At 39.8% G+C, this 27850-nt stretch overlaps 20 non-coding genes across 20 annotated transcripts; all 20 read left to right on the forward strand.

Moving 5' to 3' along the window:
• The first annotated feature begins 1113 nt into the window (after positions 1 to 1113).
• Positions 1114 to 1185, forward strand: TRNAP-UGG (transfer RNA proline (anticodon UGG)). The gene has a single exon. It is a non-coding gene; the product is annotated as a tRNA-Pro (tRNA).
• A 300-nt stretch (positions 1186 to 1485) lies between these two features.
• Positions 1486 to 1558, forward strand: TRNAV-CAC (transfer RNA valine (anticodon CAC)). The gene has a single exon. It is a non-coding gene; the product is annotated as a tRNA-Val (tRNA).
• Positions 1559 to 3721: 2163 nt separating this feature from the next.
• On the forward strand, positions 3722 to 3793 carry TRNAP-UGG (transfer RNA proline (anticodon UGG)). Its single transcript has one exon. It is a non-coding gene; the product is annotated as a tRNA-Pro (tRNA).
• Positions 3794 to 4093: 300 nt separating this feature from the next.
• On the forward strand, positions 4094 to 4166 carry TRNAV-CAC (transfer RNA valine (anticodon CAC)). The gene has a single exon. It is a non-coding gene; the product is annotated as a tRNA-Val (tRNA).
• A 2161-nt stretch (positions 4167 to 6327) lies between these two features.
• On the forward strand, positions 6328 to 6399 carry TRNAP-UGG (transfer RNA proline (anticodon UGG)). The gene has a single exon. It is a non-coding gene; the product is annotated as a tRNA-Pro (tRNA).
• A 300-nt stretch (positions 6400 to 6699) lies between these two features.
• Positions 6700 to 6772, forward strand: TRNAV-CAC (transfer RNA valine (anticodon CAC)). The gene has a single exon. It is a non-coding gene; the product is annotated as a tRNA-Val (tRNA).
• Positions 6773 to 8923: 2151 nt separating this feature from the next.
• TRNAP-UGG (transfer RNA proline (anticodon UGG)) lies at positions 8924 to 8995 on the forward strand. Its single transcript has one exon. It is a non-coding gene; the product is annotated as a tRNA-Pro (tRNA).
• Positions 8996 to 9295: 300 nt separating this feature from the next.
• Positions 9296 to 9368, forward strand: TRNAV-CAC (transfer RNA valine (anticodon CAC)). Its single transcript has one exon. It is a non-coding gene; the product is annotated as a tRNA-Val (tRNA).
• Positions 9369 to 11533: 2165 nt separating this feature from the next.
• On the forward strand, positions 11534 to 11605 carry TRNAP-UGG (transfer RNA proline (anticodon UGG)). Its single transcript has one exon. It is a non-coding gene; the product is annotated as a tRNA-Pro (tRNA).
• A 300-nt stretch (positions 11606 to 11905) lies between these two features.
• Positions 11906 to 11978, forward strand: TRNAV-CAC (transfer RNA valine (anticodon CAC)). The gene has a single exon. It is a non-coding gene; the product is annotated as a tRNA-Val (tRNA).
• Positions 11979 to 14139: 2161 nt separating this feature from the next.
• TRNAP-UGG (transfer RNA proline (anticodon UGG)) lies at positions 14140 to 14211 on the forward strand. The gene has a single exon. It is a non-coding gene; the product is annotated as a tRNA-Pro (tRNA).
• Positions 14212 to 14511: 300 nt separating this feature from the next.
• Positions 14512 to 14584, forward strand: TRNAV-CAC (transfer RNA valine (anticodon CAC)). The gene has a single exon. It is a non-coding gene; the product is annotated as a tRNA-Val (tRNA).
• Positions 14585 to 17128: 2544 nt separating this feature from the next.
• On the forward strand, positions 17129 to 17201 carry TRNAV-CAC (transfer RNA valine (anticodon CAC)). The gene has a single exon. It is a non-coding gene; the product is annotated as a tRNA-Val (tRNA).
• A 2521-nt stretch (positions 17202 to 19722) lies between these two features.
• On the forward strand, positions 19723 to 19795 carry TRNAV-CAC (transfer RNA valine (anticodon CAC)). The gene has a single exon. It is a non-coding gene; the product is annotated as a tRNA-Val (tRNA).
• Positions 19796 to 21941: 2146 nt separating this feature from the next.
• TRNAP-UGG (transfer RNA proline (anticodon UGG)) lies at positions 21942 to 22013 on the forward strand. The gene has a single exon. It is a non-coding gene; the product is annotated as a tRNA-Pro (tRNA).
• Positions 22014 to 22313: 300 nt separating this feature from the next.
• TRNAV-CAC (transfer RNA valine (anticodon CAC)) lies at positions 22314 to 22386 on the forward strand. Its single transcript has one exon. It is a non-coding gene; the product is annotated as a tRNA-Val (tRNA).
• A 2229-nt stretch (positions 22387 to 24615) lies between these two features.
• TRNAP-UGG (transfer RNA proline (anticodon UGG)) lies at positions 24616 to 24687 on the forward strand. Its single transcript has one exon. It is a non-coding gene; the product is annotated as a tRNA-Pro (tRNA).
• Positions 24688 to 24987: 300 nt separating this feature from the next.
• On the forward strand, positions 24988 to 25060 carry TRNAV-CAC (transfer RNA valine (anticodon CAC)). Its single transcript has one exon. It is a non-coding gene; the product is annotated as a tRNA-Val (tRNA).
• Positions 25061 to 27205: 2145 nt separating this feature from the next.
• TRNAP-UGG (transfer RNA proline (anticodon UGG)) lies at positions 27206 to 27277 on the forward strand. The gene has a single exon. It is a non-coding gene; the product is annotated as a tRNA-Pro (tRNA).
• A 300-nt stretch (positions 27278 to 27577) lies between these two features.
• TRNAV-CAC (transfer RNA valine (anticodon CAC)) lies at positions 27578 to 27650 on the forward strand. Its single transcript has one exon. It is a non-coding gene; the product is annotated as a tRNA-Val (tRNA).
• The last annotated feature ends 200 nt before the right edge of the window (positions 27651 to 27850 follow it).

Raw genomic sequence — 27850 nt, forward strand, 5'->3', positions numbered from 1 at the left:
GATAGATATTGGGAGAGAGAGAGCGTTACTATAAACTGAGACTTTATTTTCCATCAAGCTGTCTTTCCTTTCCTTCAGGAGCAGAATGTTCTGATCATCAGCGCTCCAGAATCTAGTGCTTGGTTGGCAAGCATCACACATTGTGATGTGTTAGCTAAGAGTTCCATGTCGTTCAGACTCATATATTCCTCTGTAGTTGTACCTTGGTGATTCAACAAAATGTGGCATCATAAGCAGCATTCTACTGCCATAGACTGGGCAGAAAAAACATTTAGAATTTCACTGAAAAAGAAAAAAAGCATACTTAGGCAGAGCTTTCTGGACAGTAAGGACATTAGAGTAAGTGATGAATAAGCACTGCTTTTGTTAATTTACATAGGCAGAACAGAGACTGCTGGGAAAAGCCTGAAATTAAAGGCCCAGAAAATGCCTGCTTCTGGATAGAACACTAAGAAGGGTTGAAAGTTTTTTCTCTGACCCTGGCCACTCTTACAAGCAATCCTATGATAGTCAGAAGGACCCACCCTAAAAAGGAAGGGACAGCCATTTGGACCCTTTCCACCTTTTCTATATCTCGCCTGATCGAGCGCTGATTGAGCGGATTAGCACATGTACTTCTCATTTTGGGAAGGTATTGCTTAGCTTGCTACCAGCAGCTCAGTTATGTTATGATGTTAGAGGCTTGCATGGAATGCTTTAGTCCTGCATTAGGCCGTTTTTATTGCTACTTGCATTCAAGGGAAAGATAATTAGCCAGAATCTGTGGCCCAGTTATTCACCTTGGCATTCCGATTTGCACAAAGGGAATAAGCATTTGAGAGAAAATGCAACATGTGTTTCTTATGTTGCTATGAACAGCTTTTTATTCTTTCTCTTTAGGGTCTAGCCAATGCAGAAATAGATAAATAAGTGCTGACTTTCTGTAAGACGTGTCCAATGCTGGGACAAAATAAAAGGGGACACCTATAAATGATAGTGATATCATTTGAGAAAGGGTAAGTTGACACTGAATTTCATGTATATTCACAGACCAAGCATGAAAAAGTCCCCAGCATGATCTTCATTGCGTGCTTAGAGCTGGTATTAGCTTTTCAGAGGTGCGGGCCTTTCGAAGGCTCGTTGGTCTAGGGGTATGATTCTCGCTTTGGGTGCGAGAGGTCCCGGGTTCAAATCCCGGACGAGCCCTTTCATTGGTGCTTTTTTAAAGTAGTATTGCAGTATGCATTTCAAAGCCAATATCAATTTTCTCTTTGCAGTAGTGGATGAATATTTGCTAGAGTCTCATGCTTTTAACCTTGCCCTGCCTGAGCAAATAGGAAACATTTCTCTTTAAGCATTTTGCAAAAATGCTGAACTTGCATGGCATATACAAGCGTTCGGCTAGGGCTGTCTGGGAAGGTTGCATGAAAGAAATCTAAAACCAGAGGCCCTTGGAATAGCCTGTTTTGAGAAGTTTCATCACAGAAGAATCAACTGTAGACATCTGTTTCTGTAGTGTAGTGGTTATCACGTTCGCCTCACACGCGAAAGGTCCCCGGTTCGAAACCGGGCAGAAACAGTTGTTATATTGTCTTGGCTGCAATGTTGAGAGGTGCCGTTTTGCCATGAAATTGTCCAGGCCCTGAAGATGGTTTCATGCAGACTCGTTCCAAGAAAGTGAATTCTCTTAAAAACACTAAAGTAATTGGCATGTGGATGTATCTGTTGATTCACAGACCTCGCTTTGAAAAGAGCCCTGCATTCTGTTCATTGCTCACCTAGAACACGCATTAACTTTGGGAATTGTTGGCACCAACAGGCATCTTAGTTTAGTGGAGTGTTTCTGGTGTTTAAGTGCAGAAGCCCTGGGCTCAATTCCTCGGTGACCCTTCTCAAGGTGATGATACAAATGCATCGTCACCTTTACGTTTAATGTCAGAATTGTTTATTTCTATTTGGTGGTGTATGAATGCTTGCAATAGTATGTTGATTTTTTCTAGCCTTGAATGAATAAAAGCAAATCACTCCTCTTTATGTATTTTTCTAATACATTGATATTTGCATCTCCTTTCCTAGCCTGCATTTTTCATTATCTTACAGGCTGTATATAATAAGTATCAATTCAGGGGCCCTTCTTCTACTCAATTCACAACTGTTCTATCCCGGCATTGATAAGCAATCTACATCTGCTTCTGTTGTGTATTGGTTATCATGTTTACCTGACGTGTGAAAGCCCCATGTTTGACAGTGCGCGTTAACAAAGAGACCAATGATTTTTATTAAAAGTTGTCATGTGTTTTTGTTACCTTGCACCGGCCAAAAAGTGCCGGAAATGACTTCATTTGCAGTCACTTGAAAAGTAGGGATTCTCAAATAAATGGTAAGAGGTTGGAACAAATCTAAAGGAATGCATGGCATATCTATATGTATGTGTACGCAGGTATCCATATATAAAGATAGATAGATAGATAGATAGATAGATAGATAGATAGATAGATAGATAGATAGATAGATAGATAGATAGATAGATAGATAGATAGATAGATAGATAGATAGATAGATAGATAGATAGATAGATAGATAGATAGATAGATAGATAGATAGATAGATAGATAGATAGATAGATATTGGGAGAGAGAGAGCGTTACTATAAACTGAGACTTTATTTTCCATCAAGCTGTCTTTCCTTTCCTTCAGGAGCAGAATGTTCTGATCATCAGCGCTCCAGAATCTAGTGCTTGGTTGGCAAGCATCACACATTGTGATGTGTTAGCTAAGAGTTCCATGTCGTTCAGACTCATTTATTCCTCTGTAGTTGTACCTTGGTGATTCAACAAAATGTGGCATCATAAGCAGCATTCTACTGCCATAGACTGGGCAGAAAAAACATTTAGAATTTCACTGAAAAAGAAAAAAAGCATACTTAGGCAGAGCTTTCTGGACAGTAAGGACATTAGAGTAAGTGATGAATAAGCACTGCTTTTGTTAATTTACATAGGCAGAACAGAGACTGCTGGGAAAAGCCTGAAATTAAAGGCACAGAAAATGCCTGCTTCTGGATAGAACACTAAGAAGGGTTGAAAGTTTTTTCTCTGACCCTGGCCACTCTTACAAGCAATCCTATGATAGTCAGAAGGACCCACCCTAAAAAGGAAGGGACAGCCATTTGGACCCTTTCCACCTTTTCTATATCTCGCCTGATCGAGCCTGATCGAGCGCTGATTGAGCGGATTAGCACATGTACTTCTCATTTTGGGAAGGTATTGCTTAGCTTGCTACCAGCAGCTCAGTTATGTTATGATGTTAGAGGCTTGCATGGAATGCTTTAGTCCTGCATTAGGCCGTTTTTATTGCTACTTGCATTCAAGGGAAAGATAATTAGCCAGAATCTGTGGCCCAGTTATTCACCTTGGCATTCCGATTTGCATAAAGGGAATAAGCATTTGAGAGAAAATGCAACATGTGTTTCTTATGTTGCTATGAACAGCTTTTTATTCTTTCTCTTTAGGGTCTAGCCAATGCAGAAATAGATAAATAAGTGCTGACTTTCTGTAAGACGTGTCCAATGCTGGGACAAAATAAAAGGGGACACTTATAAATGATAGTGATATCATTTGAGAAAGGGTAAGTTGACACTGAATTTCATGTATATTCACAGACCAAGCATGAAAAAGTCCCCAGCATGATCTTCATTGCGTGCTTAGAGCTGGTATTAGCTTTTCAGAGGTGCGGGCCTTTCGAAGGCTCGTTGGTCTAGGGGTATGATTCTCGCTTTGGGTGCGAGAGGTCCCGGGTTCAAATCCCGGACGAGCCCTTTCATTGGTGCTTTTTTAAAGTAGTATTGCAGTATGCATTTCAAAGCCAATATCAATTTTCTCTTTGCAGTAGTGGATGAATATTTGCTAGAGTCTCATGCTTTTAACCTTGCCCTGCCTGAGCAAATAGGAAACATTTCTCTTTAAGCATTTTGCAAAAATGCTGAACTTGCATGGCATATACAAGCGTTCGGCTAGGGCTGTCTGGGAAGGTTGCATGAAAGAAATCTAAAACCAGAGGCCCTTGGAATAGCCTGTTTTGAGAAGTTTCATCACAGAAGAATCAACTGTAGACATCTGTTTCTGTAGTGTAGTGGTTATCACGTTCGCCTCACACGCGAAAGGTCCCTGGTTCGAAACCGGGCAGAAACAGTTGTTATATTGTCTTGGCTGCAATGTTGAGAGGTGCCGTTTTGCCATGAAATTGTCCAGGCCCTGAAGATGGTTTCATGCAGACTCGTTCCAAGAAAGTGAATTCTCTTAAAAACACTAAAGTAATTGGCATGTGGATGTATCTGTTGATTCACAGACCTCGCTTTGAAAAGAGCCCTGCATTCTGTTCATTGCTCACCTAGAACACGCATTAACTTTGGGAATTGTTGGCACCAACAGGCATCTTAGTTTAGTGGAGTGTTTCTGGTGTTTAAGTGCAGAAGCCCTGGGCTCAATTCCTCGGTGACCCTTCTCAAGGTGATGATACAAATGCATCGTCACCTTTACGTTTAATGTCAGAATTGTTTATTTCTATTTGGTGGTGTATGAATGCTTGCAATAGTATGTTGATTTTTTCTAGCCTTGAATGAATAAAAGCAAATCACTCCTCTTTATGTATTTTTCTAATACATTGATATTTGCATCTCCTTTCCTAGCCTGCATTTTTCATTATCTTACAGGCTGTATATAATAAGTATCAATTCAGGGGCCCTTCTTCTACTCAATTCACAACTGTTCTATCCCGGCATTGATAAGCAATCTACATCTGCTTCTGTTGTGTATTGGTTATCATGTTTACCTGACGTGTGAAAGCCCCATGTTTGACAGTGCGCGTTAACAAAGAGACCAATGATTTTTATTAAAAGTTGTCATGTGTTTTTGTTACCTTGCACCGGCCAAAAAGTGCCGGAAATGACTTCATTTGCAGTCACTTGAAAAGTAGGGATTCTCAAATAAATGGTAAGAGGTTGGAACAAATCTAAAGGAATGCATGGCATATCTATATGTATGTGTACGCAGGTATCCATATATAAAGATAGATAGATAGATAGATAGATAGATAGATAGATAGATAGATAGATAGATAGATAGATAGATAGATAGATAGATAGATAGATAGATAGATAGATAGATAGATAGATAGATAGATAGATAGATAGATAGATAGATAGATAGATAGATAGATAGATAGATAGATAGATAGATAGATAGATATTGGGAGAGAGAGAGCGTTACTATAAACTGAGACTTTATTTTCCATCAAGCTGTCTTTCCTTTCCTTCAGGAGCAGAATGTTCTGATCATCAGCGCTCCAGAATCTAGTGCTTGGTTGGCAAGCATCACACATTGTGATGTGTTAGCTAAGAGTTCCATGTCGTTCAGACTCATATATTCCTCTGTAGTTGTACCTTGGTGATTCAACAAAATGTGGCATCATAAGCAGCATTCTACTGCCATAGACTGGGCAGAAAAAACATTTAGAATTTCACTGAAAAAGAAAAAAAGCATACTTAGGCAGAGCTTTCTGGACAGTAAGGACATTAGAGTAAGTGATGAATAAGCACTGCTTTTGTTAATTTACATAGGCAGAACAGAGACTGCTGGGAAAAGCCTGAAATTAAAGGCCCAGAAAATGCCTGCTTCTGGATAGAACACTAAGAAGGGTTGAAAGTTTTTTCTCTGACCCTGGCCACTCTTACAAGCAATCCTATGATAGTCAGAAGGACCCACCCTAAAAAGGAAGGGACAGCCATTTGGACCCTTTCCACCTTTTCTATATCTCGCCTGATCGAGCGCTGATTGAGCGGATTAGCACATGTACTTCTCATTTTGGGAAGGTATTGCTTAGCTTGCTACCAGCAGCTCAGTTATGTTATGATGTTAGAGGCTTGCATGGAATGCTTTAGTCCTGCATTAGGCCGTTTTTATTGCTACTTGCATTCAAGGGAAAGATAATTAGCCAGAATCTGTGGCCCAGTTATTCACCTTGGCATTCCGATTTGCACAAAGGGAATAAGCATTTGAGAGAAAATGCAACATGTGTTTCTTATGTTGCTATGAACAGCTTTTTATTCTTTCTCTTTAGGGTCTAGCCAATGCAGAAATAGATAAATAAGTGCTGACTTTCTGTAAGACGTGTCCAATGCTGGGACAAAATAAAAGGGGACACTTATAAATGATAGTGATATCATTTGAGAAAGGGTAAGTTGACACTGAATTTCATGTATATTCACAGACCAAGCATGAAAAAGTCCCCAGCATGATCTTCATTGCGTGCTTAGAGCTGGTATTAGCTTTTCAGAGGTGCGGGCCTTTCGAAGGCTCGTTGGTCTAGGGGTATGATTCTCGCTTTGGGTGCGAGAGGTCCCGGGTTCAAATCCCGGACGAGCCCTTTCATTGGTGCTTTTTTAAAGTAGTATTGCAGTATGCATTTCAAAGCCAATATCAATTTTCTCTTTGCAGTAGTGGATGAATATTTGCTAGAGTCTCATGCTTTTAACCTTGCCCTGCCTGAGCAAATAGGAAACATTTCTCTTTAAGCATTTTGCAAAAATGCTGAACTTGCATGGCATATACAAGCGTTCAGCTAGGGCTGTCTGGGAAGGTTGCATGAAAGAAATCTAAAACCAGAGGCCCTTGGAATAGCCTGTTTTGAGAAGTTTCATCACAGAAGAATCAACTGTAGACATCTGTTTCTGTAGTGTAGTGGTTATCACGTTCGCCTCACACGCGAAAGGTCCCCGGTTCGAAACCGGGCAGAAACAGTTGTTATATTGTCTTGGCTGCAATGTTGAGAGGTGCCGTTTTGCCATGAAATTGTCCAGGCCCTGAAGATGGTTTCATGCAGACTCGTTCCAAGAAAGTGAATACTCTTAAAAACACTAAAGTAATTGGCATGTGGATGTATCTGTTGATTCACAGACCTCGCTTTGAAAAGAGCCCTGCATTCTGTTCATTGCTCACCTAGAACACGCATTAACTTTGGGAATTGTTGGCACCAACAGGCATCTTAGTTTAGTGGAGTGTTTCTGGTGTTTAAGTGCAGAAGCCCTGGGCTCAATTCCTCGGTGACCCTTCTCAAGGTGATGATACAAATGCATCGTCACCTTTACGTTTAATGTCAGAATTGTTTATTTCTATTTGGTGGTGTATGAATGCTTGCAATAGTATGTTGATTTTTTCTAGCCTTGAATGAATAAAAGCAAATCACTCCTCTTTATGTATTTTTCTAATACATTGATATTTGCATCTCCTTTCCTAGCCTGCATTTTTCATTATCTTACAGGCTGTATATAATAAGTATCAATTCAGGGGCCCTTCTTCTACTCAATTCACAACTGTTCTATCCCGGCATTGATAAGCAATCTACATCTGCTTCTGTTGTGTATTGGTTATCATGTTTACCTGACGTGTGAAAGCCCCATGTTTGACAGTGCACGTTAACAAAGAGACCAATGATTTTTATTAAAAGTTGTCATGTGTTTTTGTTACCTTGCACCGGCCAAAAAGTGCCGGAAATGACTTCATTTGCAGTCACTTGAAAAGTAGGGATTCTCAAATAAATGGTAAGAGGTTGGAACAAATCTAAAGGAATGCATGGCATATCTATATGTATGTGTACGCAGGTATCCATATATAAAGATAGATAGATAGATAGATAGATAGATAGATAGATAGATAGATAGATAGATAGATAGATAGATAGATAGATAGATAGATAGATAGATAGATAGATAGATAGATAGATAGATAGATAGATAGATAGATAGATAGATAGATAGATAGATAGATAGATAGATATTGGGAGAGAGAGAGCGTTACTATAAACTGAGACTTTATTTTCCATCAAGCTGTCTTTCCTTTCCTTCAGGAGCAGAATGTTCTGATCATCAGCGCTCCAGAATCTAGTGCTTGGTTGGCAAGCATCACACATTGTGATGTGTTAGCTAAGAGTTCCATGTCGTTCAGACTCATATATTCCTCTGTAGTTGTACCTTGGTGATTCAACAAAATGTGGCATCATAAGCAGCATTCTACTGCCATAGACTGGGCAGAAAAAACATTTAGAATTTCACTGAAAAAGAAAAAAAGCATACTTAGGCAGAGCTTTCTGGACAGTAAGGACATTAGAGTAAGTGATGAATAAGCACTGATTTTGTTAATTTACATAGGCAGAACAGAGACTGCTGGGAAAAGCCTGAAATTAAAGGCACAGAAAATGCCTGCTTCTGGATAGAACACTAAGAAGGGTTGAAAGTTTTTTCTCTGACCCTGGCCACTCTTACAAGCAATCCTATGATAGTCAGAAGGACCCACCCTAAAAAGGAAGGGACAGCCATTTGGACCCTTTCCACCTTTTCTATATCTCGCCTGATCGAGCCTGATCGAGCGCTGATTGAGCGGATTAGCACATGTACTTCTCATTTTGGGAAGGTATTGCTTAGCTTGCTACCAGCAGCTCAGTTATGTTATGATGTTAGAGGCTTGCATGGAATGCTTTAGTCCTGCATTAGGCCGTTTTTATTGCTACTTGCATTCAAGGGAAAGATAATTAGCCAGAATCTGTGGCCCAGTTATTCACCTTGGCATTCCGATTTGCATAAAGGGAATAAGCATTTGAGAGAAAATGCAACATGTGTTTCTTATGTTGCTATGAACAGCTTTTTATTCTTTCTCTTTAGGGTCTAGCCAATGCAGAAATAGATAAATAAGTGCTGACTTTCTGTAAGACGTGTCCAATGCTGGGACAAAATAAAAGGGGACACTTATAAATGATAGTGATATCATTTGAGAAAGGGTAAGTTGACACTGAATTTCATGTATATTCACAGACCAAGCATGAAAAAGTCCCCAGCATGATTTTCATTGCGTGCTTAGAGCTGGTATTAGCTTTTCAGAGGTGCGGGCCTTTCGAAGGCTCGTTGGTCTAGGGGTATGATTCTCGCTTTGGGTGCGAGAGGTCCCGGGTTCAAATCCCGGACGAGCCCTTTCATTGGTGCTTTTTTAAAGTAGTATTGCAGTATGCATTTCAAAGCCAATATCAATTTTCTCTTTGCAGTAGTGGATGAATATTTGCTAGAGTCTCATGCTTTTAACCTTGCCCTGCCTGAGCAAATAGGAAACATTTCTCTTTAAGCATTTTGCAAAAATGCTGAACTTGCATGGCATATACAAGCGTTCGGCTAGGGCTGTCTGGGAAGGTTGCATGAAAGAAATCTAAAACCAGAGGCCCTTGGAATAGCCTGTTTTGAGAAGTTTCATCACAGAAGAATCAACTGTAGACATCTGTTTCTGTAGTGTAGTGGTTATCACGTTCGCCTCACACGCGAAAGGTCCCCGGTTCGAAACCGGGCAGAAACAGTTTTTATATTGTCTTGGCTGCAATGTTGAGAGGTGCCGTTTTGCCATGAAATTGTCCAGGCCCTGAAGATGGTTTCATGCAGACTCGTTCCAAGAAAGTGAATTCTCTTAAAAACACTAAAGTAATTGGCATGTGGATGTATCTGTTGATTCACAGACCTCGCTTTGAAAAGAGCCCTGCATTCTGTTCATTGCTCACCTAGAACACGCATTAACTTTGGGAATTGTTGGCACCAACAGGCATCTTAGTTTAGTGGAGTGTTTCTGGTGTTTAAGTGCAGAAGCCCTGGGCTCAATTCCTCGGTGACCCTTCTCAAGGTGATGATACAAATGCATCGTCACCTTTACGTTTAATGTCAGAATTGTTTATTTCTATTTGGTGGTGTATGAATGCTTGCAATAGTATGTTGATTTTTTCTAGCCTTGAATGAATAAAAGCAAATCACTCCTCTTTATGTATTTTTCTAATACATTGATATTTGCATCTCCTTTCCTAGCCTGCATTTTTCATTATCTTACAGGCTGTATATAATAAGTATCAATTCAGGGGCCCTTCTTCTACTCAATTCACAACTGTTCTATCCCGGCATTGATAAGCAATCTACATCTGCTTCTGTTGTGTATTGGTTATCATGTTTACCTGACGTGTGAAAGCCCCATGTTTGACAGTGCGCGTTAACAAAGAGACCAATGATTTTTATTAAAAGTTGTCATGTGTTTTTGTTACCTTGCACCGGCCAAAAAGTGCCGGAAATGACTTCATTTGCAGTCACTTGAAAAGTAGGGATTCTCAAATAAATGGTAAGAGGTTGGAACAAATCTAAAGGAATGCATGGCATATCTATATGTATGTGTACGCAGGTATCCATATATAAAGATAGATAGATAGATAGATAGATAGATAGATAGATAGATAGATAGATAGATAGATAGATAGATAGATAGATAGATAGATAGATAGATAGATAGATAGATAGATAGATAGATAGATAGATAGATAGATAGATAGATAGATAGATAGATAGATAGATAGATAGATAGATAGATAGATAGATAGATATTGGGAGAGAGAGAGCGTTACTATAAACTGAGACTTTATTTTACATCAAGCTGTCTTTCCTTTCCTTCAGGAGCAGAATGTTCTGATCATCAGCGCTCCAGAATCTAGTGCTTGGTTGGCAAGCATCACACATTGTGATGTGTTAGCTAAGAGTTCCATGTCGTTCAGACTCATATATTCCTCTGTAGTTGTACCTTGGTGATTCAACAAAATGTGGCATCATAAGCAGCATTCTACTGCCATAGACTGGGCAGAAAAAACATTTAGAATTTCACTGAAAAAGAAAAAAAGCATACTTAGGCAGAGCTTTCTGGACAGTAAGGACATTAGAGTAAGTGATGAATAAGCACTGCTTTTGTTAATTTACATAGGCAGAACAGAGACTGCTGGGAAAAGCCTGAAATTAAAGGCCCAGAAAATGCCTGCTTCTGGATAGAACACTAAGAAGGGTTGAAAGTTTTTTCTCTGACCCTGGCCACTCTTACAAGCAATCCTATGATAGTCAGAAGGACCCACCCTAAAAAGGAAGGGACAGCCATTTGGACCCTTTCCACCTTTTCTATATCTCGCCTGATTGAGCGCTGATTGAGCGGATTAGCACATGTACTTCTCATTTTGGGAAGGTATTGCTTAGCTTGCTACCAGCAGCTCAGTTATGTTATGATGTTAGAGGCTTGCATGGAATGCTTTAGTCCTGCATTAGGCCGTTTTTATTGCTACTTGCATTCAAGGGAAAGATAATTAGCCAGAATCTGTGGCCCAGTTATTCACCTTGGCATTCCGATTTGCACAAAGGGAATAAGCATTTGAGAGAAAATGCAACATGTGTTTCTTATGTTGCTATGAACAGCTTTTTATTCTTTCTCTTTAGGGTCTAGCCAATGCAGAAATAGATAAATAAGTGCTGACTTTCTGTAAGACGTGTCCAATGCTGGGACAAAATAAAAGGGGACACTTATAAATGATAGTGATATCATTTGAGAAAGGGTAAGTTGACACTGAATTTCATGTATATTCACAGACCAAGCATGAAAAAGTCCCCAGCATGATCTTCATTGCGTGCTTAGAGCTGGTATTAGCTTTTCAGAGGTGCGGGCCTTTCGAAGGCTCGTTGGTCTAGGGGTATGATTCTCGCTTTGGGTGCGAGAGGTCCCGGGTTCAAATCCCGGACGAGCCCTTTCATTGGTGCTTTTTTAAAGTAGTATTGCAGTATGCATTTCAAAGCCAATATCAATTTTCTCTTTGCAGTAGTGGATGAATATTTGCTAGAGTCTCATGCTTTTAACCTTGCCCTGCCTGAGCAAATAGGAAACATTTCTCTTTAAGCATTTTGCAAAAATGCTGAACTTGCATGGCATATACAAGCGTTCAGCTAGGGCTGTCTGGGAAGGTTGCATGAAAGAAATCTAAAACCAGAGGCCCTTGGAATAGCCTGTTTTGAGAAGTTTCATCACAGAAGAATCAACTGTAGACATCTGTTTCTGTAGTGTAGTGGTTATCACGTTCGCCTCACACGCGAAAGGTCCCCGGTTCGAAACCGGGCAGAAACAGTTGTTATATTGTCTTGGCTGCAATGTTGAGAGGTGCCGTTTTGCCATGAAATTGTCCAGGCCCTGAAGATGGTTTCATGCAGACTCGTTCCAAGAAAGTGAATACTCTTAAAAACACTAAAGTAATTGGCATGTGGATGTATCTGTTGATTCACAGACCTCGCTTTGAAAAGAGCCCTGCATTCTGTTCATTGCTCACCTAGAACACGCATTAACTTTGGGAATTGTTGGCACCAACAGGCATCTTAGTTTAGTGGAGTGTTTCTGGTGTTTAAGTGCAGAAGCCCTGGGCTCAATTCCTCGGTGACCCTTCTCAAGGTGATGATACAAATGCATCGTCACCTTTACGTTTAATGTCAGAATTGTTTATTTCTATTTGGTGGTGTATGAATGCTTGCAATAGTATGTTGATTTTTTCTAGCCTTGAATGAATAAAAGCAAATCACTCCTCTTTATGTATTTTTCTAATACATTGATATTTGCATCTCCTTTCCTAGCCTGCATTTTTCATTATCTTACAGGCTGTATATAATAAGTATCAATTCAGGGGCCCTTCTTCTACTCAATTCACAACTGTTCTATCCCGGCATTGATAAGCAATCTACATCTGCTTCTGTTGTGTATTGGTTATCATGTTTACCTGACGTGTGAAAGCCCCATGTTTGACAGTGCGCGTTAACAAAGAGACCAATGATTTTTATTAAAAGTTGTCATGTGTTTTTGTTACCTTGCACCGGCCAAAAAGTGCCGGAAATGACTTCATTTGCAGTCACTTGAAAAGTAGGGATTCTCAAATAAATGGTAAGAGGTTGGAACAAATCTAAAGGAATGCATGGCATATCTATATGTATGTGTACGCAGGTATCCATATATAAAGATAGATAGATAGATAGATAGATAGATAGATAGATAGATAGATAGATAGATAGATAGATAGATAGATAGATAGATAGATAGATAGATAGATAGATAGATAGATAGATAGATAGATAGATAGATAGATAGATAGATAGATAGATAGATAGATAGATAGATAGATAGATAGATAGATAGATATTGGGAGAGAGAGAGCGTTACTATAAACTGAGACTTTATTTTCCATCAAGCTGTCTTTCCTTTCCTTCAGGAGCAGAATGTTCTGATCATCAGCGCTCCAGAATCTAGTGCTTGGTTGGCAAGCATCACACATTGTGATGTGTTAGCTAAGAGTTCCATGTCGTTCAGACTCATATATTCCTCTGTAGTTGTACCTTGGTGATTCAACAAAATGTGGCATCATAAGCAGCATTCTACTGCCATAGACTGGGCAGAAAAAACATTTAGAATTTCACTGAAAAAGAAAAAAAGCATACTTAGGCAGAGCTTTCTGGACAGTAAGGACATTAGAGTAAGTGATGAATAAGCACTGCTTTTGTTAATTTACATAGGCAGAACAGAGACTGCTGGGAAAAGCCTGAAATTAAAGGCCCAGAAAATGCCTGCTTCTGGATAGAACACTAAGAAGGGTTGAAAGTTTTTTCTCTGACCCTGGCCACTCTTACAAGCAATCCTATGATAGTCAGAAGGACCCACCCTAAAAAGGAAGGGACAGCCATTTGGACCCTTTCCACCTTTTCTATATCTCGCCTGATCGAGCGCTGATTGAGCGGATTAGCACATGTACTTCTCATTTTGGGAAGGTATTGCTTAGCTTGCTACCAGCAGCTCAGTTATGTTATGATGTTAGAGGCTTGCATGGAATGCTTTAGTCCTGCATTAGGCCGTTTTTATTGCTACTTGCATTCAAGGGAAAGATAATTAGCCAGAATCTGTGGCCCAGTTATTCACCTTGGCATTCCGATTTGCACAAAGGGAATAAGCATTTGAGAGAAAATGCAACATGTGTTTCTTATGTTGCTATGAACAGCTTTTTATTCTTTCTCTTTAGGGTCTAGCCAATGCAGAAATAGATAAATAAGTGCTGACTTTCTGTAAGACGTGTCCAATGCTGGGACAAAATAAAAGGGGACACTTATAAATGATAGTGATATCATTTGAGAAAGGGTAAGTTGACACTGAATTTCATGTATATTCACAGACCAAGCATGAAAAAGTCCCCAGCATGATCTTCATTGCGTGCTTAGAGCTGGTATTAGCTTTTCAGAGGTGCGGGCCTTTCGAAGGCTCGTTGGTCTAGGGGTATGATTCTCGCTTTGGGTGCGAGAGGTCCCGGGTTCAAATCCCGGACGAGCCCTTTCATTGGTGCTTTTTTAAAGTAGTATTGCAGTATGCATTTCAAAGCCAATATCAATTTTCTCTTTGCAGTAGTGGATGAATATTTGCTAGAGTCTCATGCTTTTAACCTTGCCCTGCCTGAGCAAATAGGAAACATTTCTCTTTAAGCATTTTGCAAAAATGCTGAACTTGCATGGCATATACAAGCGTTCAGCTAGGGCTGTCTGGGAAGGTTGCATGAAAGAAATCTAAAACCAGAGGCCCTTGGAATAGCCTGTTTTGAGAAGTTTCATCACAGAAGAATCAACTGTAGACATCTGTTTCTGTAGTGTAGTGGTTATCACGTTCGCCTCACACGCGAAAGGTCCCCGGTTCGAAACCGGGCAGAAACAGTTGTTATATTGTCTTGGCTGCAATGTTGAGAGGTGCCGTTTTGCCATGAAATTGTCCAGGCCCTGAAGATGGTTTCATGCAGACTCGTTCCAAGAAAGTGAATACTCTTAAAAACACTAAAGTAATTGGCATGTGGATGTATCTGTTGATTCACAGACCTCGCTTTGAAAAGAGCCCTGCATTCTGTTCATTGCTCACCTAGAACACGCATTAACTTTGGGAATTGTTGGCACCAACAGGCATCTTAGTTTAGTGGAGTGTTTCTGGTGTTTAAGTGCAGAAGCCCTGGGCTCAATTCCTCGGTGACCCTTCTCAAGGTGATGATACAAATGCATCGTCACCTTTACGTTTAATGTCAGAATTGTTTATTTCTATTTGGTGGTGTATGAATGCTTGCAATAGTATGTTGATTTTTTCTAGCCTTGAATGAATAAAAGCAAATCACTCCTCTTTATGTATTTTTCTAATACATTGATATTTGCATCTCCTTTCCTAGCCTGCATTTTTCATTATCTTACAGGCTGTATATAATAAGTATCAATTCAGGGGCCCTTCTTCTACTCAATTCACAACTGTTCTATCCCGGCATTGATAAGCAATCTACATCTGCTTCTGTTGTGTATTGGTTATCATGTTTACCTGACGTGTGAAAGCCCCATGTTTGACAGTGCACGTTAACAAAGAGACCAATGATTTTTATTAAAAGTTGTCATGTGTTTTTGTTACCTTGCACCGGCCAAAAAGTGCCGGAAATGACTTCATTTGCAGTCACTTGAAAAGTAGGGATTCTCAAATAAATGGTAAGAGGTTGGAACAAATCTAAAGGAATGCATGGCATATCTATATGTATGTGTACGCAGGTATCCATATATAAAGATAGATAGATAGATAGATAGATAGATATATAGATAGATAGATAGATAGATAGATAGATAGATAGATAGATAGATAGATAGATAGATAGATAGATAGATAGATAGATAGATAGATAGATAGATAGATAGATAGATAGATAGATAGATAGATAGATAGATAGATAGATAGATAGATAGATAGATAGATAGATATTGGGAGAGAGAGAGCGTTACTATAAACTGAGACTTTATTTTCCATCAAGCTGTCTTTCCTTTCCTTCAGGAGCAGAATGTTCTGATCATCAGCGCTCCAGAATCTAGTGCTTGGTTGGCAAGCATCACACATTGTGATGTGTTAGCTAAGAGTTCCATGTCGTTCAGACTCATATATTCCTCTGTAGTTGTACCTTGGTGATTCAACAAAATGTGGCATCATAAGCAGCATTCTACTGCCATAGACTGGGCAGAAAAAACATTTAGAATTTCACTGAAAAAGAAAAAAAGCATACTTAGGCAGAGCTTTCTGGACAGTAAGGACATTAGAGTAAGTGATGAATAAGCACTGATTTTGTTAATTTACATAGGCAGAACAGAGACTGCTGGGAAAAGCCTGAAATTAAAGGCACAGAAAATGCCTGCTTCTGGATAGAACACTTAGAAGGGTTGAAAGTTTTTTCTCTGACCCTGGCCACTCTTACAAGCAATCCTATGATAGTCAGAAGGACCCACCCTAAAAAGGAAGGGACAGCCATTTGGACCCTTTCCACCTTTTCTATATCTCGCCTGATCGAGCCTGATTGAGCGGATTAGCACATGTACTTCTCATTTTGGGAAGGTATTGCTTAGCTTGCTACCAGCAGCTCAGTTATGTTATGATGTTAGAGGCTTGCATGGAATGCTTTAGTCCTGCATTAGGCCGTTTTTATTGCTACTTGCATTCAAGGGAAAGATAATTAGCCAGAATCTGTGGCCCAGTTATTCACCTTGGCATTCCGATTTGCATAAAGGGAATAAGCATTTGAGAGAAAATGCAACATGTGTTTCTTATGTTGCTATGAACAGCTTTTTATTCTTTCTCTTTAGGGTCTAGCCAATGCAGAAATAGATAAATAAGTGCTGACTTTCTGTAAGACGTGTCCAATGCTGGGACAAAATAAAAGGGGACACTTATAAATGATAGTGATATCATTTGAGAAAGGGTAAGTTGACACTGAATTTCATGTATATTCACAGACCAAGCATGAAAAAGTCCCCAGCATGATTTTCATTGCGTGCTTAGAGCTGGTATTAGCTTTTCAGAGGTGCGGGCCTTTCGAAGGCTCGTTGGTCTAGGGGTATGATTCTCGCTTTGGGTGCGAAAGGTCCCGGGTTCAAATCCCGGACGAGCCCTTTCATTGGTGCTTTTTTAAAGTAGTATTGCAGTATGCATTTCAAAGCCAATATCAATTTTCTCTTTGCAGTAGTGGATGAATATTTGCTAGAGTCTCATGCTTTTAACCTTGCCCTGCCTGAGCAAATAGGAAACATTTCTCTTTAAGCATTTTGCAAAAATGCTGAACTTGCATGGCATATACAAGCGTTCGGCTAGGGCTGTCTGGGAAGGTTGCATGAAAGAAATTTAAAACCAGAGGCCCTTGGAATAGCCTGTTTTGAGAAGTTTCATCACAGAAGAATCAACTGTAGACATCTGTTTCTGTAGTGTAGTGGTTATCACGTTCGCCTCACACGCGAAAGGTCCCCGGTTCGAAACCGGGCAGAAACAGTTGTTATATTGTCTTGGCTGCAATGTTGAGAGGTGCCGTTTTGCCATGAAATTGTCCAGGCCCTGAAGATGGTTTCATGCAGACTCGTTCCAAGAAAGTGAATTCTCTTAAAAACACTAAAGTAATTGGCATGTGGATGTATCTGTTGATTCACAGACCTCGCTTTGAAAAGAGCCCTGCATTCTGTTCATTGCTCACCTAGAACACGCATTAACTTTGGGAATTGTTGGCACCAACAGGCATCTTAGTTTAGTGTGGAGTGTTTCTGGTGTTTAAGTGCAGAAGCCCTGGGCTCAATTCCTCGGTGACCCTTCTCAAGGTGATGATACAAATGCATCGTCACCTTTACGTTTAATGTCAGAATTGTTTATTTCTATTTGGTGGTGTATGAATGCTTGCAATAGTATGTTGATTTTTTCTAGCCTTGAATGAATAAAAGCAAATCACTCCTCTTTATGTATTTTTCTAATACATTGATATTTGCATCTCCTTTCCTAGCCTGCATTTTTCATTATCTTACAGGCTGTATATAATAAGTATCAATTCAGGGGCCCTTCTTCTACTCAATTCACAACTGTTCTATCCCGGCATTGATAAGCAATCTACATCTGCTTCTGTTGTGTATTGGTTATCATGTTTACCTGACGTGTGAAAGCCCCATGTTTGACAGTGCGCGTTAACAAAGAGACCAATGATTTTTATTAAAAGTTGTCATGTGTTTTTGTTACCTTGCACCGGCCAAAAAGTGCCGGAAATGACTTCATTTGCAGTCACTTGAAAAGTAGGGATTCTCAAATAAATGGTAAGAGGTTGGAACAAATCTAAAGGAATGCATGGCATATCTATATGTATGTGTACGCAGGTATCCATATATAGATAGATAGATAGATAGATAGATAGATAGATAGATAGATAGATAGATAGATAGATAGATAGATAGATAGATAGATAGATAGATAGATAGATAGATAGATAGATAGATAGATAGATAGATAGATAGATAGATAGATAGATAGATAGATAGATAGATAGATAGATAGATATTGGGAGAGAGAGAGCGTTACTATAAACTGAGACTTTATTTTACATCAAGCTGTCTTTCCTTTCCTTCAGGAGCAGAATGTTCTGATCATCAGCGCTCCAGAATCTAGTGCTTGGTTGGCAAGCATCACACATTGTGATGTGTTAGCTAAGAGTTCCATGTCGTTCAGACTCATATATTCCTCTGTAGTTGTACCTTGGTGATTCAACAAAATGTGGCATCATAAGCAGCATTCTACTGCCATAGACTGGGCAGAAAAAACATTTAGAATTTCACTGAAAAAGAAAAAAAGCATACTTAGGCAGAGCTTTCTGGACAGTAAGGACATTAGAGTAAGTGATGAATAAGCACTGCTTTTGTTAATTTACATAGGCAGAACAGAGACTGCTGGGAAAAGCCTGAAATTAAAGGCCCAGAAAATGCCTGCTTCTGGATAGAACACTAAGAAGGGTTGAAAGTTTTTTCTCTGACCCTGGCCACTCTTACAAGCAATCCTATGATAGTCAGAAGGACCCACCCTAAAAAGGAAGGGACAGCCATTTGGACCCTTTCCACCTTTTCTATATCTCGCCTGATCGAGCGCTGATTGAGCGGATTAGCACATGTACTTCTCATTTTGGGAAGGTATTGCTTAGCTTGCTACCAGCAGCTCAGTTATGTTATGATGTTAGAGGCTTGCATGGAATGCTTTAGTCCTGCATTAGGCCGTTTTTATTGCTACTTGCATTCAAGGGAAAGATAATTAGCCAGAATCTGTGGCCCAGTTATTCACCTTGGCATTCCGATTTGCACAAAGGGAATAAGCATTTGAGAGAAAATGCAACATGTGTTTCTTATGTTGCTATGAACAGCTTTTTATTCTTTCTCTTTAGGGTCTAGCCAATGCAGAAATAGATAAATAAGTGCTGACTTTCTGTAAGACGTGTCCAATGCTGGGACAAAATAAAAGGGGACACTTATAAATGATAGTGATATCATTTGAGAAAGGGTAAGTTGACACTGAATTTCATGTATATTCACAGACCAAGCATGAAAAAGTCCCCAGCATGATCTTCATTGCGTGCTTAGAGCTGGTATTAGCTTTTCAGAGGTGCGGGGCTTTCGAAGGCTCGTTGGTCTAGGGGTATGATTCTCACTTTGGGTGCGAGAGGTCCCGGGTTCAAATCCCGGACGAGCCCTTTCATTGGTGCTTTTTTAAAGTAGTATTGCAGTATGCATTTCAAAGCCAATATCAATTTTCTCTTTGCAGTAGTGGATGAATATTTGCTAGAGTCTCATGCTTTTAACCTTGCCCTGCCTGAGCAAATAGGAAACATTTCTCTTTAAGCATTTTGCAAAAATGCTGAACTTGCATGGCATATACAAGCGTTCAGCTAGGGCTGTCTGGGAAGGTTGCATGAAAGAAATCTAAAACCAGAGGCCCTTGGAATAGCCTGTTTTGAGAAGTTTCATCACAGAAGAATCAACTGTAGACATCTGTTTCTGTAGTGTAGTGGTTATCACGTTCGCCTCACACGCGAAAGGTCCCCGGTTCGAAACCGGGCAGAAACAGTTGTTATATTGTCTTGGCTGCAATGTTGAGAGGTGCCGTTTTGCCATGAAATTGTCCAGGCCCTGAAGATGGTTTCATGCAGACTCGTTCCAAGAAAGTGAATACTCTTAAAAACACTAAAGTAATTGGCATGTGGATGTATCTGTTGATTCACAGACCTCGCTTTGAAAAGAGCCCTGCATTCTGATCATTGCTCACCTAGAACACGCATTAACTTTGGGAATTGTTGGCACCAACAGGCATCTTAGTTTAGTGGAGTGTTTCTGGTGTTTAAGTGCAGAAGCCCTGGGCTCAATTCCTCGGTGACCCTTCTCAAGGTGATGATACAAATGCATCGTCACCTTTACGTTTAATGTCAGAATTGTTTATTTCTATTTGGTGGTGTATGAATGCTTGCAATAGTATGTTGATTTTTTCTAGCCTTGAATGAATAAAAGCAAATCACTCCTCTTTATGTATTTTTCTAATACATTGATATTTGCATCTCCTTTCCTAGCCTGCATTTTTCATTATCTTAAAGGCTGTATATAATAAGTATCAATTCAGGGGCCCTTCTTCTACTCAATTCACAACTGTTCTATCCCGGCATTGATAAGCAATCTACATCTGCTTCTGTTGTGTATTGGTTATCATGTTTACCTGACGTGTGAAAGCCCCATGTTTGACAGTGCGCGTTAACAAAGAGACCAATGATTTTTATTAAAAGTTGTCATGTGTTTTTGTTACCTTGCACCGGCCAAAAAGTGCCGGAAATGACTTCATTTGCAGTCACTTGAAAAGTAGGGATTCTCAAATAAATGGTAAGAGGTTGGAACAAATCTAAAGGAATGCATGGCATATCTATATGTATGTGTACGCAGGTATCCATATGATAGATAGATAGATAGATAGATAGATAGATAGATAGATAGATAGATAGATAGATAGATAGATAGATAGATAGATAGATAGATAGATAGATAGATAGATAGATAGATAGATAGATAGATAGATAGATAGATAGATAGATAGATAGATAGATAGATAGATATTGGGAGAGAGAGAGCGTTACTATAAACTGAGACTTTATTTTCCATCAAGCTGTCTTTCCTTTCCTTCAGGAGCAGAATGTTCTGATCATCAGCGCTCCAGAATCTAGTGCTTGGTTGGCAAGCATCACACATTGTGATGTGTTAGCTAAGAGTTCCATGTCGTTCAGACTCATATATTCCTCTGTAGTTGTACCTTGGTGATTCAACAAAATGTGGCATCATAAGCAGCATTCTACTGCCATAGACTGGGCAGAAAAAACATTTAGAATTTCACTGAAAAAGAAAAAAAGCATACTTAGGCAGAGCTTTCTGGACAGTAAGGACATTAGAGTAAGTGATGAATAAGCACTGCTTTTGTTAATTTACATAGGCAGAACAGAGACTGCTGGGAAAAGCCTGAAATTAAAGGCACAGAAAATGCCTGCTTCTGGATAGAACACTAAGAAGGGTTGAAAGTTTTTTCTCTGACCCTGGCCACTCTTACAAGCAATCCTATGATAGTCAGAAGGACCCACCCTAAAAAGGAAGGGACAGCCATTTGGACCCTTTCCACCTTTTCTATATCTCGCCTGATCGAGCCTGATCGAGCGCTGATTGAGCGGATTAGCACATGTACTTCTCATTTTGGGAAGGTATTGCTTAGCTTGCTACCAGCAGCTCAGTTATGTTATGATGTTAGAGGCTTGCATGGAATGCTTTAGTCCTGCATTAGGCCGTTTTTATTGCTACTTGCATTCAAGGGAAAGATAATTAGCCAGAATCTGTGGCCCAGTTATTCACCTTGGCATTCCGATTTGCATAAAGGGAATAAGCATTTGAGAGAAAATGCAACATGTGTTTCCTATGTTGCTATGAACAGCTTTTTATTCTTTCTCTTTAGGGTCTAGCCAATGCAGAAATAGATAAATAAGTGCTGACTTTCTGTAAGACGTGTCCAATGCTGGGACAAAATAAAAGGGGACACTTATAAATGATAGTGATATCATTTGAGAAAGGGTAAGTTGACACTGAATTTCATGTATATTCACAGACCAAGCATGAAAAAGTCCCCAGCATGATTTTCATTGCGTGCTTAGAGCTGGTATTAGCTTTTCAGAGGTGCGGGCCTTTCGAAGGCTCGTTGGTCTAGGGGTATGATTCTCGCTTTGGGTGCGAGAGGTCCCGGGTTCAAATCCCGGACGAGCCCTTTCATTGGTGCTTTTTTAAAGTAGTATTGCAGTATGCATTTCAAAGCCAATATCAATTTTCTCTTTGCAGTAGTGGATGAATATTTGCTAGAGTCTCATGCTTTTAACCTTGCCCTGCCTGAGCAAATAGGAAACATTTCTCTTTAAGCATTTTGCAAAAATGCTGAACTTGCATGGCATATACAAGCGTTCGGCTAGGGCTGTCTGGGAAGGTTGCATGAAAGAAATCTAAAACCAGAGGCCCTTGGAATAGCCTGTTTTGAGAAGTTTCATCACAGAAGAATCAACTGTAGACATCTGTTTCTGTAGTGTAGTGGTTATCACGTTCGCCTCACACGCGAAAGGTCCCCGGTTCGAAACCGGGCAGAAACAGTTGTTATATTGTCTTGGCTGCAATGTTGAGAGGTGCCGTTTTGCCATGAAATTGTCCAGGCCCTGAAGATGGTTTCATGCAGACTCGTTCCAAGAAAGTGAATTCTCTTAAAAACACTAAAGTAATTGGCATGTGGATGTATCTGTTGATTCACAGACCTCGCTTTGAAAAGAGCCCTGCATTCTGTTCATTGCTCACCTAGAACACGCATTAACTTTGGGAATTGTTGGCACCAACAGGCATCTTAGTTTAGTGGAGTGTTTCTGGTGTTTAAGTGCAGAAGCCCTGGGCTCAATTCCTCGGTGACCCTTCTCAAGGTGATGATACAAATGCATCGTCACCTTTACGTTTAATGTCAGAATTGTTTATTTCTATTTGGTGGTGTATGAATGCTTGCAATAGTATGTTGATTTTTTCTAGCCTTGAATGAATAAAAGCAAATCACTCCTCTTTATGTATTTTTCTAATACATTGATATTTGCATCTCCTTTCCTAGCCTGCATTTTTCATTATCTTACAGGCTGTATATAATAAGTATCAATTCAGGGGCCCTTCTTCTACTCAATTCACAACTGTTCTATCCCGGCATTGATAAGCAATCTACATCTGCTTCTGTTGTGTATTGGTTATCATGTTTACCTGACGTGTGAAAGCCCCATGTTTGACAGTGCGCGTTAACAAAGAGACCAATGATTTTTATTAAAAGTTGTCATGTGTTTTTGTTACCTTGCACCGGCCAAAAAGTGCCGGAAATGACTTCATTTGCAGTCACTTGAAAAGTAGGGATTCTCAAATAAATGGTAAGAGGTTGGAACAAATCTAAAGGAATGCATGGCATATCTATATGTATGTGTACGCAGGTATCCATATATAAAGATAGATAGATAGATAGATAGATAGATAGATAGATAGATAGATAGATAGATAGATAGATAGATAGATAGATAGATAGATAGATAGATAGATAGATAGATAGATAGATAGATAGATAGATAGATAGATAGATAGATAGATAGATAGATAGATAGATAGATAGATAGATAGATAGATAGATAGATAGATAGATAGATAGATAGATAGATAGATAGATAGATAGATAGATAGATAGATAGATAGATAGATATTGGGAGAGAGAGAGCGTTACTATAAACTGAGACTTTATTTTCCATCAAGCTGTCTTTCCTTTCCTTCAGGAGCAGAATGTTCTGATCATCAGCGCTCCAGAATCTAGTGCTTGGTTGGCAAGCATCACACATTGTGATGTGTTAGCTAAGAGTTCCATGTCGTTCAGACTCATATATTCCTCTGTAGTTGTACCTTGGTGATTCAACAAAATGTGGCATCATAAGCAGCATTCTACTGCCATAGACTGGGCAGAAAAAACATTTAGAATTTCACTGAAAAAGAAAAAAAGCATACTTAGGCAGAGCTTTCTGGACAGTAAGGACATTAGAGTAAGTGATGAATAAGCACTGCTTTTGTTAATTTACATAGGCAGAACAGAGACTGCTGGGAAAAGCCTGAAATTAAAGGCCCAGAAAATGCCTGCTTCTGGATAGAACACTAAGAAGGGTTGAAAGTTTTTTCTCTGACCCTGGCCACTCTTACAAGCAATCCTATGATAGTCAGAAGGACCCACCCTAAAAAGGAAGGGACAGCCATTTGGACCCTTTCCACCTTTTCTATATCTCGCCTGATCGAGCGCTGATTGAGCGGATTAGCACATGTACTTCTCATTTTGGGAAGGTATTGCTTAGCTTGCTACCAGCAGCTCAGTTATGTTATGATGTTAGAGGCTTGCATGGAATGCTTTAGTCCTGCATTAGGCCGTTTTTATTGCTACTTGCATTCAAGGGAAAGATAATTAGCCAGAATCTGTGGCCCAGTTATTCACCTTGGCATTCCGATTTGCACAAAGGGAATAAGCATTTGAGAGAAAATGCAACATGTGTTTCTTATGTTGCTATGAACAGCTTTTTATTCTTTCTCTTTAGGGTCTAGCCAATGCAGAAATAGATAAATAAGTGCTGACTTTCTGTAAGACGTGTCCAATGCTGGGACAAAATAAAAGGGGACACTTATAAATGATAGTGATATCATTTGAGAAAGGGTAAGTTGACACTGAATTTCATGTATATTCACAGACCAAGCATGAAAAAGTCCCCAGCATGATCTTCATTGCGTGCTTAGAGCTGGTATTAGCTTTTCAGAGGTGCGGGCCTTTCGAAGGCTCGTTGGTCTAGGGGTATGATTCTCGCTTTGGGTGCGAGAGGTCCCGGGTTCAAATCCCGGACGAGCCCTTTCATTGGTGCTTTTTTAAAGTAGTATTGCAGTATGCATTTCAAAGCCAATATCAATTTTCTCTTTGCAGTAGTGGATGAATATTTGCTAGAGTCTCATGCTTTTAACCTTGCCCTGCCTGAGCAAATAGGAAACATTTCTCTTTAAGCATTTTGCAAAAATGCTGAACTTGCATGGCATATACAAGCGTTCAGCTAGGGCTGTCTGGGAAGGTTGCATGAAAGAAATCTAAAACCAGAGGCCCTTGGAATAGCCTGTTTTGAGAAGTTTCATCACAGAAGAATCAACTGTAGACATCTGTTTCTGTAGTGTAGTGGTTATCACGTTCGCCTCACACGCGAAAGGTCCCCGGTTCGAAACCGGGCAGAAACAGTTGTTATATTGTCTTGGCTGCAATGTTGAGAGGTGCCGTTTTGCCATGAAATTGTCCAGGCCCTGAAGATGGTTTCATGCAGACTCGTTCCAAGAAAGTGAATACTCTTAAAAACACTAAAGTAATTGGCATGTGGATGTATCTGTTGATTCACAGACCTCGCTTTGAAAAGAGCCCTGCATTCTGTTCATTGCTCACCTAGAACACGCATTAACTTTGGGAATTGTTGGCACCAACAGGCATCTTAGTTTAGTGGAGTGTTTCTGGTGTTTAAGTGCAGAAGCCCTGGGCTCAATTCCTCGGTGACCCTTCTCAAGGTGATGATACAAATGCATCGTCACCTTTACGTTTAATGTCAGAATTGTTTATTTCTATTTGGTGGTGTATGAATGCTTGCAATAGTATGTTGATTTTTTCTAGCCTTGAATGAATAAAAGCAAATCACTCCTCTTTATGTATTTTTCTAATACATTGATATTTGCATCTCCTTTCCTAGCCTGCATTTTTCATTATCTTACAGGCTGTATATAATAAGTATCAATTCAGGGGCCCTTCTTCTACTCAATTCACAACTGTTCTATCCCGGCATTGATAAGCAATCTACATCTGCTTCTGTTGTGTATTGGTTATCATGTTTACCTGACGTGTGAAAGCCCCATGTTTGACAGTGCGCGTTAACAAAGAGACCAATGATTTTTATTAAAAGTTGTCATGTGTTTTTGTTACCTTGCACCGGCCAAAAAGTGCCGGAAATGACTTCATTTGCAGTCACTTGAAAAGTAGGGATTCTCAAATAAATGGTAAGAGGTTGGAACAAATCTAAAGGAATGCATGGCATATCTATATGTATGTGTACGCAGGTATCCATATATAAAGATAGATAGATAGATAGATAGATAGATAGATAGATAGATAGATAGATAGATAGATAGATAGATAGATAGATAGATAGATAGATAGATAGATAGATAGATAGATAGATAGATAGATAGATAGATAGATAGATAGATAGATAGATAGATAGATAGATAGATAGATATTGGGAGAGAGAGAGCGTTACTATAAACTGAGACTTTATTTTCCATCAAGCTGTCTTTCCTTTCCTTCAGGAGCAGAATGTTCTGATCATCAGCGCTCCAGAATCTAGTGCTTGGTTGGCAAGCATCACACATTGTGATGTGTTAGCTAAGAGTTCCATGTCGTTCAGACTCATATATTCCTCTGTAGTTGTACCTTGGTGATTCAACAAAATGTGGCATCATAAGCAGCATTCTACTGCCATAGACTGGGCAGAAAAAACATTTAGAATTTCACTGAAAAAGAAAAAAAGCATACTTAGGCAGAGCTTTCTGGACAGTAAGGACATTAGAGTAAGTGATGAATAAGCACTGCTTTTGTTAATTTACATAGGCAGAACAGAGACTGCTGGGAAAAGCCTGAAATTAAAGGCCCAGAAAATGCCTGCTTCTGGATAGAACACTAAGAAGGGTTGAAAGTTTTTTCTCTGACCCTGGCCACTCTTACAAGCAATCCTATGATAGTCAGAAGGACCCACCCTAAAAAGGAAGGGACAGCCATTTGGACCCTTTCCACCTTTTCTATATCTCGCCTGATCGAGCGCTGATTGAGCGGATTAGCACATGTACTTCTCATTTTGGGAAGGTATTGCTTAGCTTGCTACCAGCAGCTCAGTTATGTTATGATGTTAGAGGCTTGCAAGGAATGCTTTAGTCCTGCATTAGGCCGTTTTTATTGCTACTTGCATTCAAGGGAAAGATAATTAGCCAGAATCTGTGGCCCAGTTATTCACCTTGGCATTCCGATTTGCACAAAGGGAATAAGCATTTGAGAGAAAATGCAACATGTGTTTCTTATGTTGCTATGAACAGCTTTTTATTCTTTCTCTTTAGGGTCTAGCCAATGCAGAAATAGATAAATAAGTGCTAACTTTCTGTAAGACGTGTCCAATGCTGGGACAAAATAAAAGGGGACACTTATAAATGATAGTGATATCATTTGAGAAAGGGTAAGTTGACACTGAATTTCATGTATATTCACAGACCAAGCATGAAAAAGTCCCCAGCATGATCTTCATTGCGTGCTTAGAGCTGGTATTAGCTTTTCAGAGGTGCAGGCCTTTCGAAGGCTCGTTGGTCTAGGGGTATGATTCTCGCTTTGGGTGCGAGAGGTCCCGGGTTCAAATCCCGGACGAGCCCTTTCATTGGTGCTTTTTTAAAGTAGTATTGCAGTATGCATTTCAAAGCCAATATCAATTTTCTCTTTGCAGTAGTGGATGAATATTTGCTAGAGTCTCATGCTTTTAACCTTGCCCTGCCTGAGCAAATAGGAAACATTTCTCTTTAAGCATTTTGCAAAAATGCTGAACTTGCATGGCATATACAAGCGTTCAGCTAGGGCTGTCTGGGAAGGTTGCATGAAAGAAATCTAAAACCAGAGGCCCTTGGAATAGCCTGTTTTGAGAAGTTTCATCACAGAAGAATCAACTGTAGACATCTGTTTCTGTAGTGTAGTGGTTATCACGTTCGCCTCACACGCGAAAGGTCCCCGGTTCGAAACCGGGCAGAAACAGTTGTTATATTGTCTTGGCTGCAATGTTGAGAGGTGCCGTTTTGCCATGAAATTGTCCAGGCCCTGAAGATGGTTTCATGCAGACTCGTTCCAAGAAAGTGAATACTCTTAAAAACACTAAAGTAATTGGCATGTGGATGTATCTGTTGATTCACAGACCTCGCTTTGAAAAGAGCCCTGCATTCTGTTCATTGCTCACC

Source organism: Lissotriton vulgaris, unplaced genomic scaffold (genome assembly GCF_964263255.1).
Source record: "Lissotriton vulgaris unplaced genomic scaffold, aLisVul1.2 SCAFFOLD_595, whole genome shotgun sequence".
Taxonomy (NCBI): domain Eukaryota; kingdom Metazoa; phylum Chordata; class Amphibia; order Caudata; family Salamandridae; genus Lissotriton; species Lissotriton vulgaris.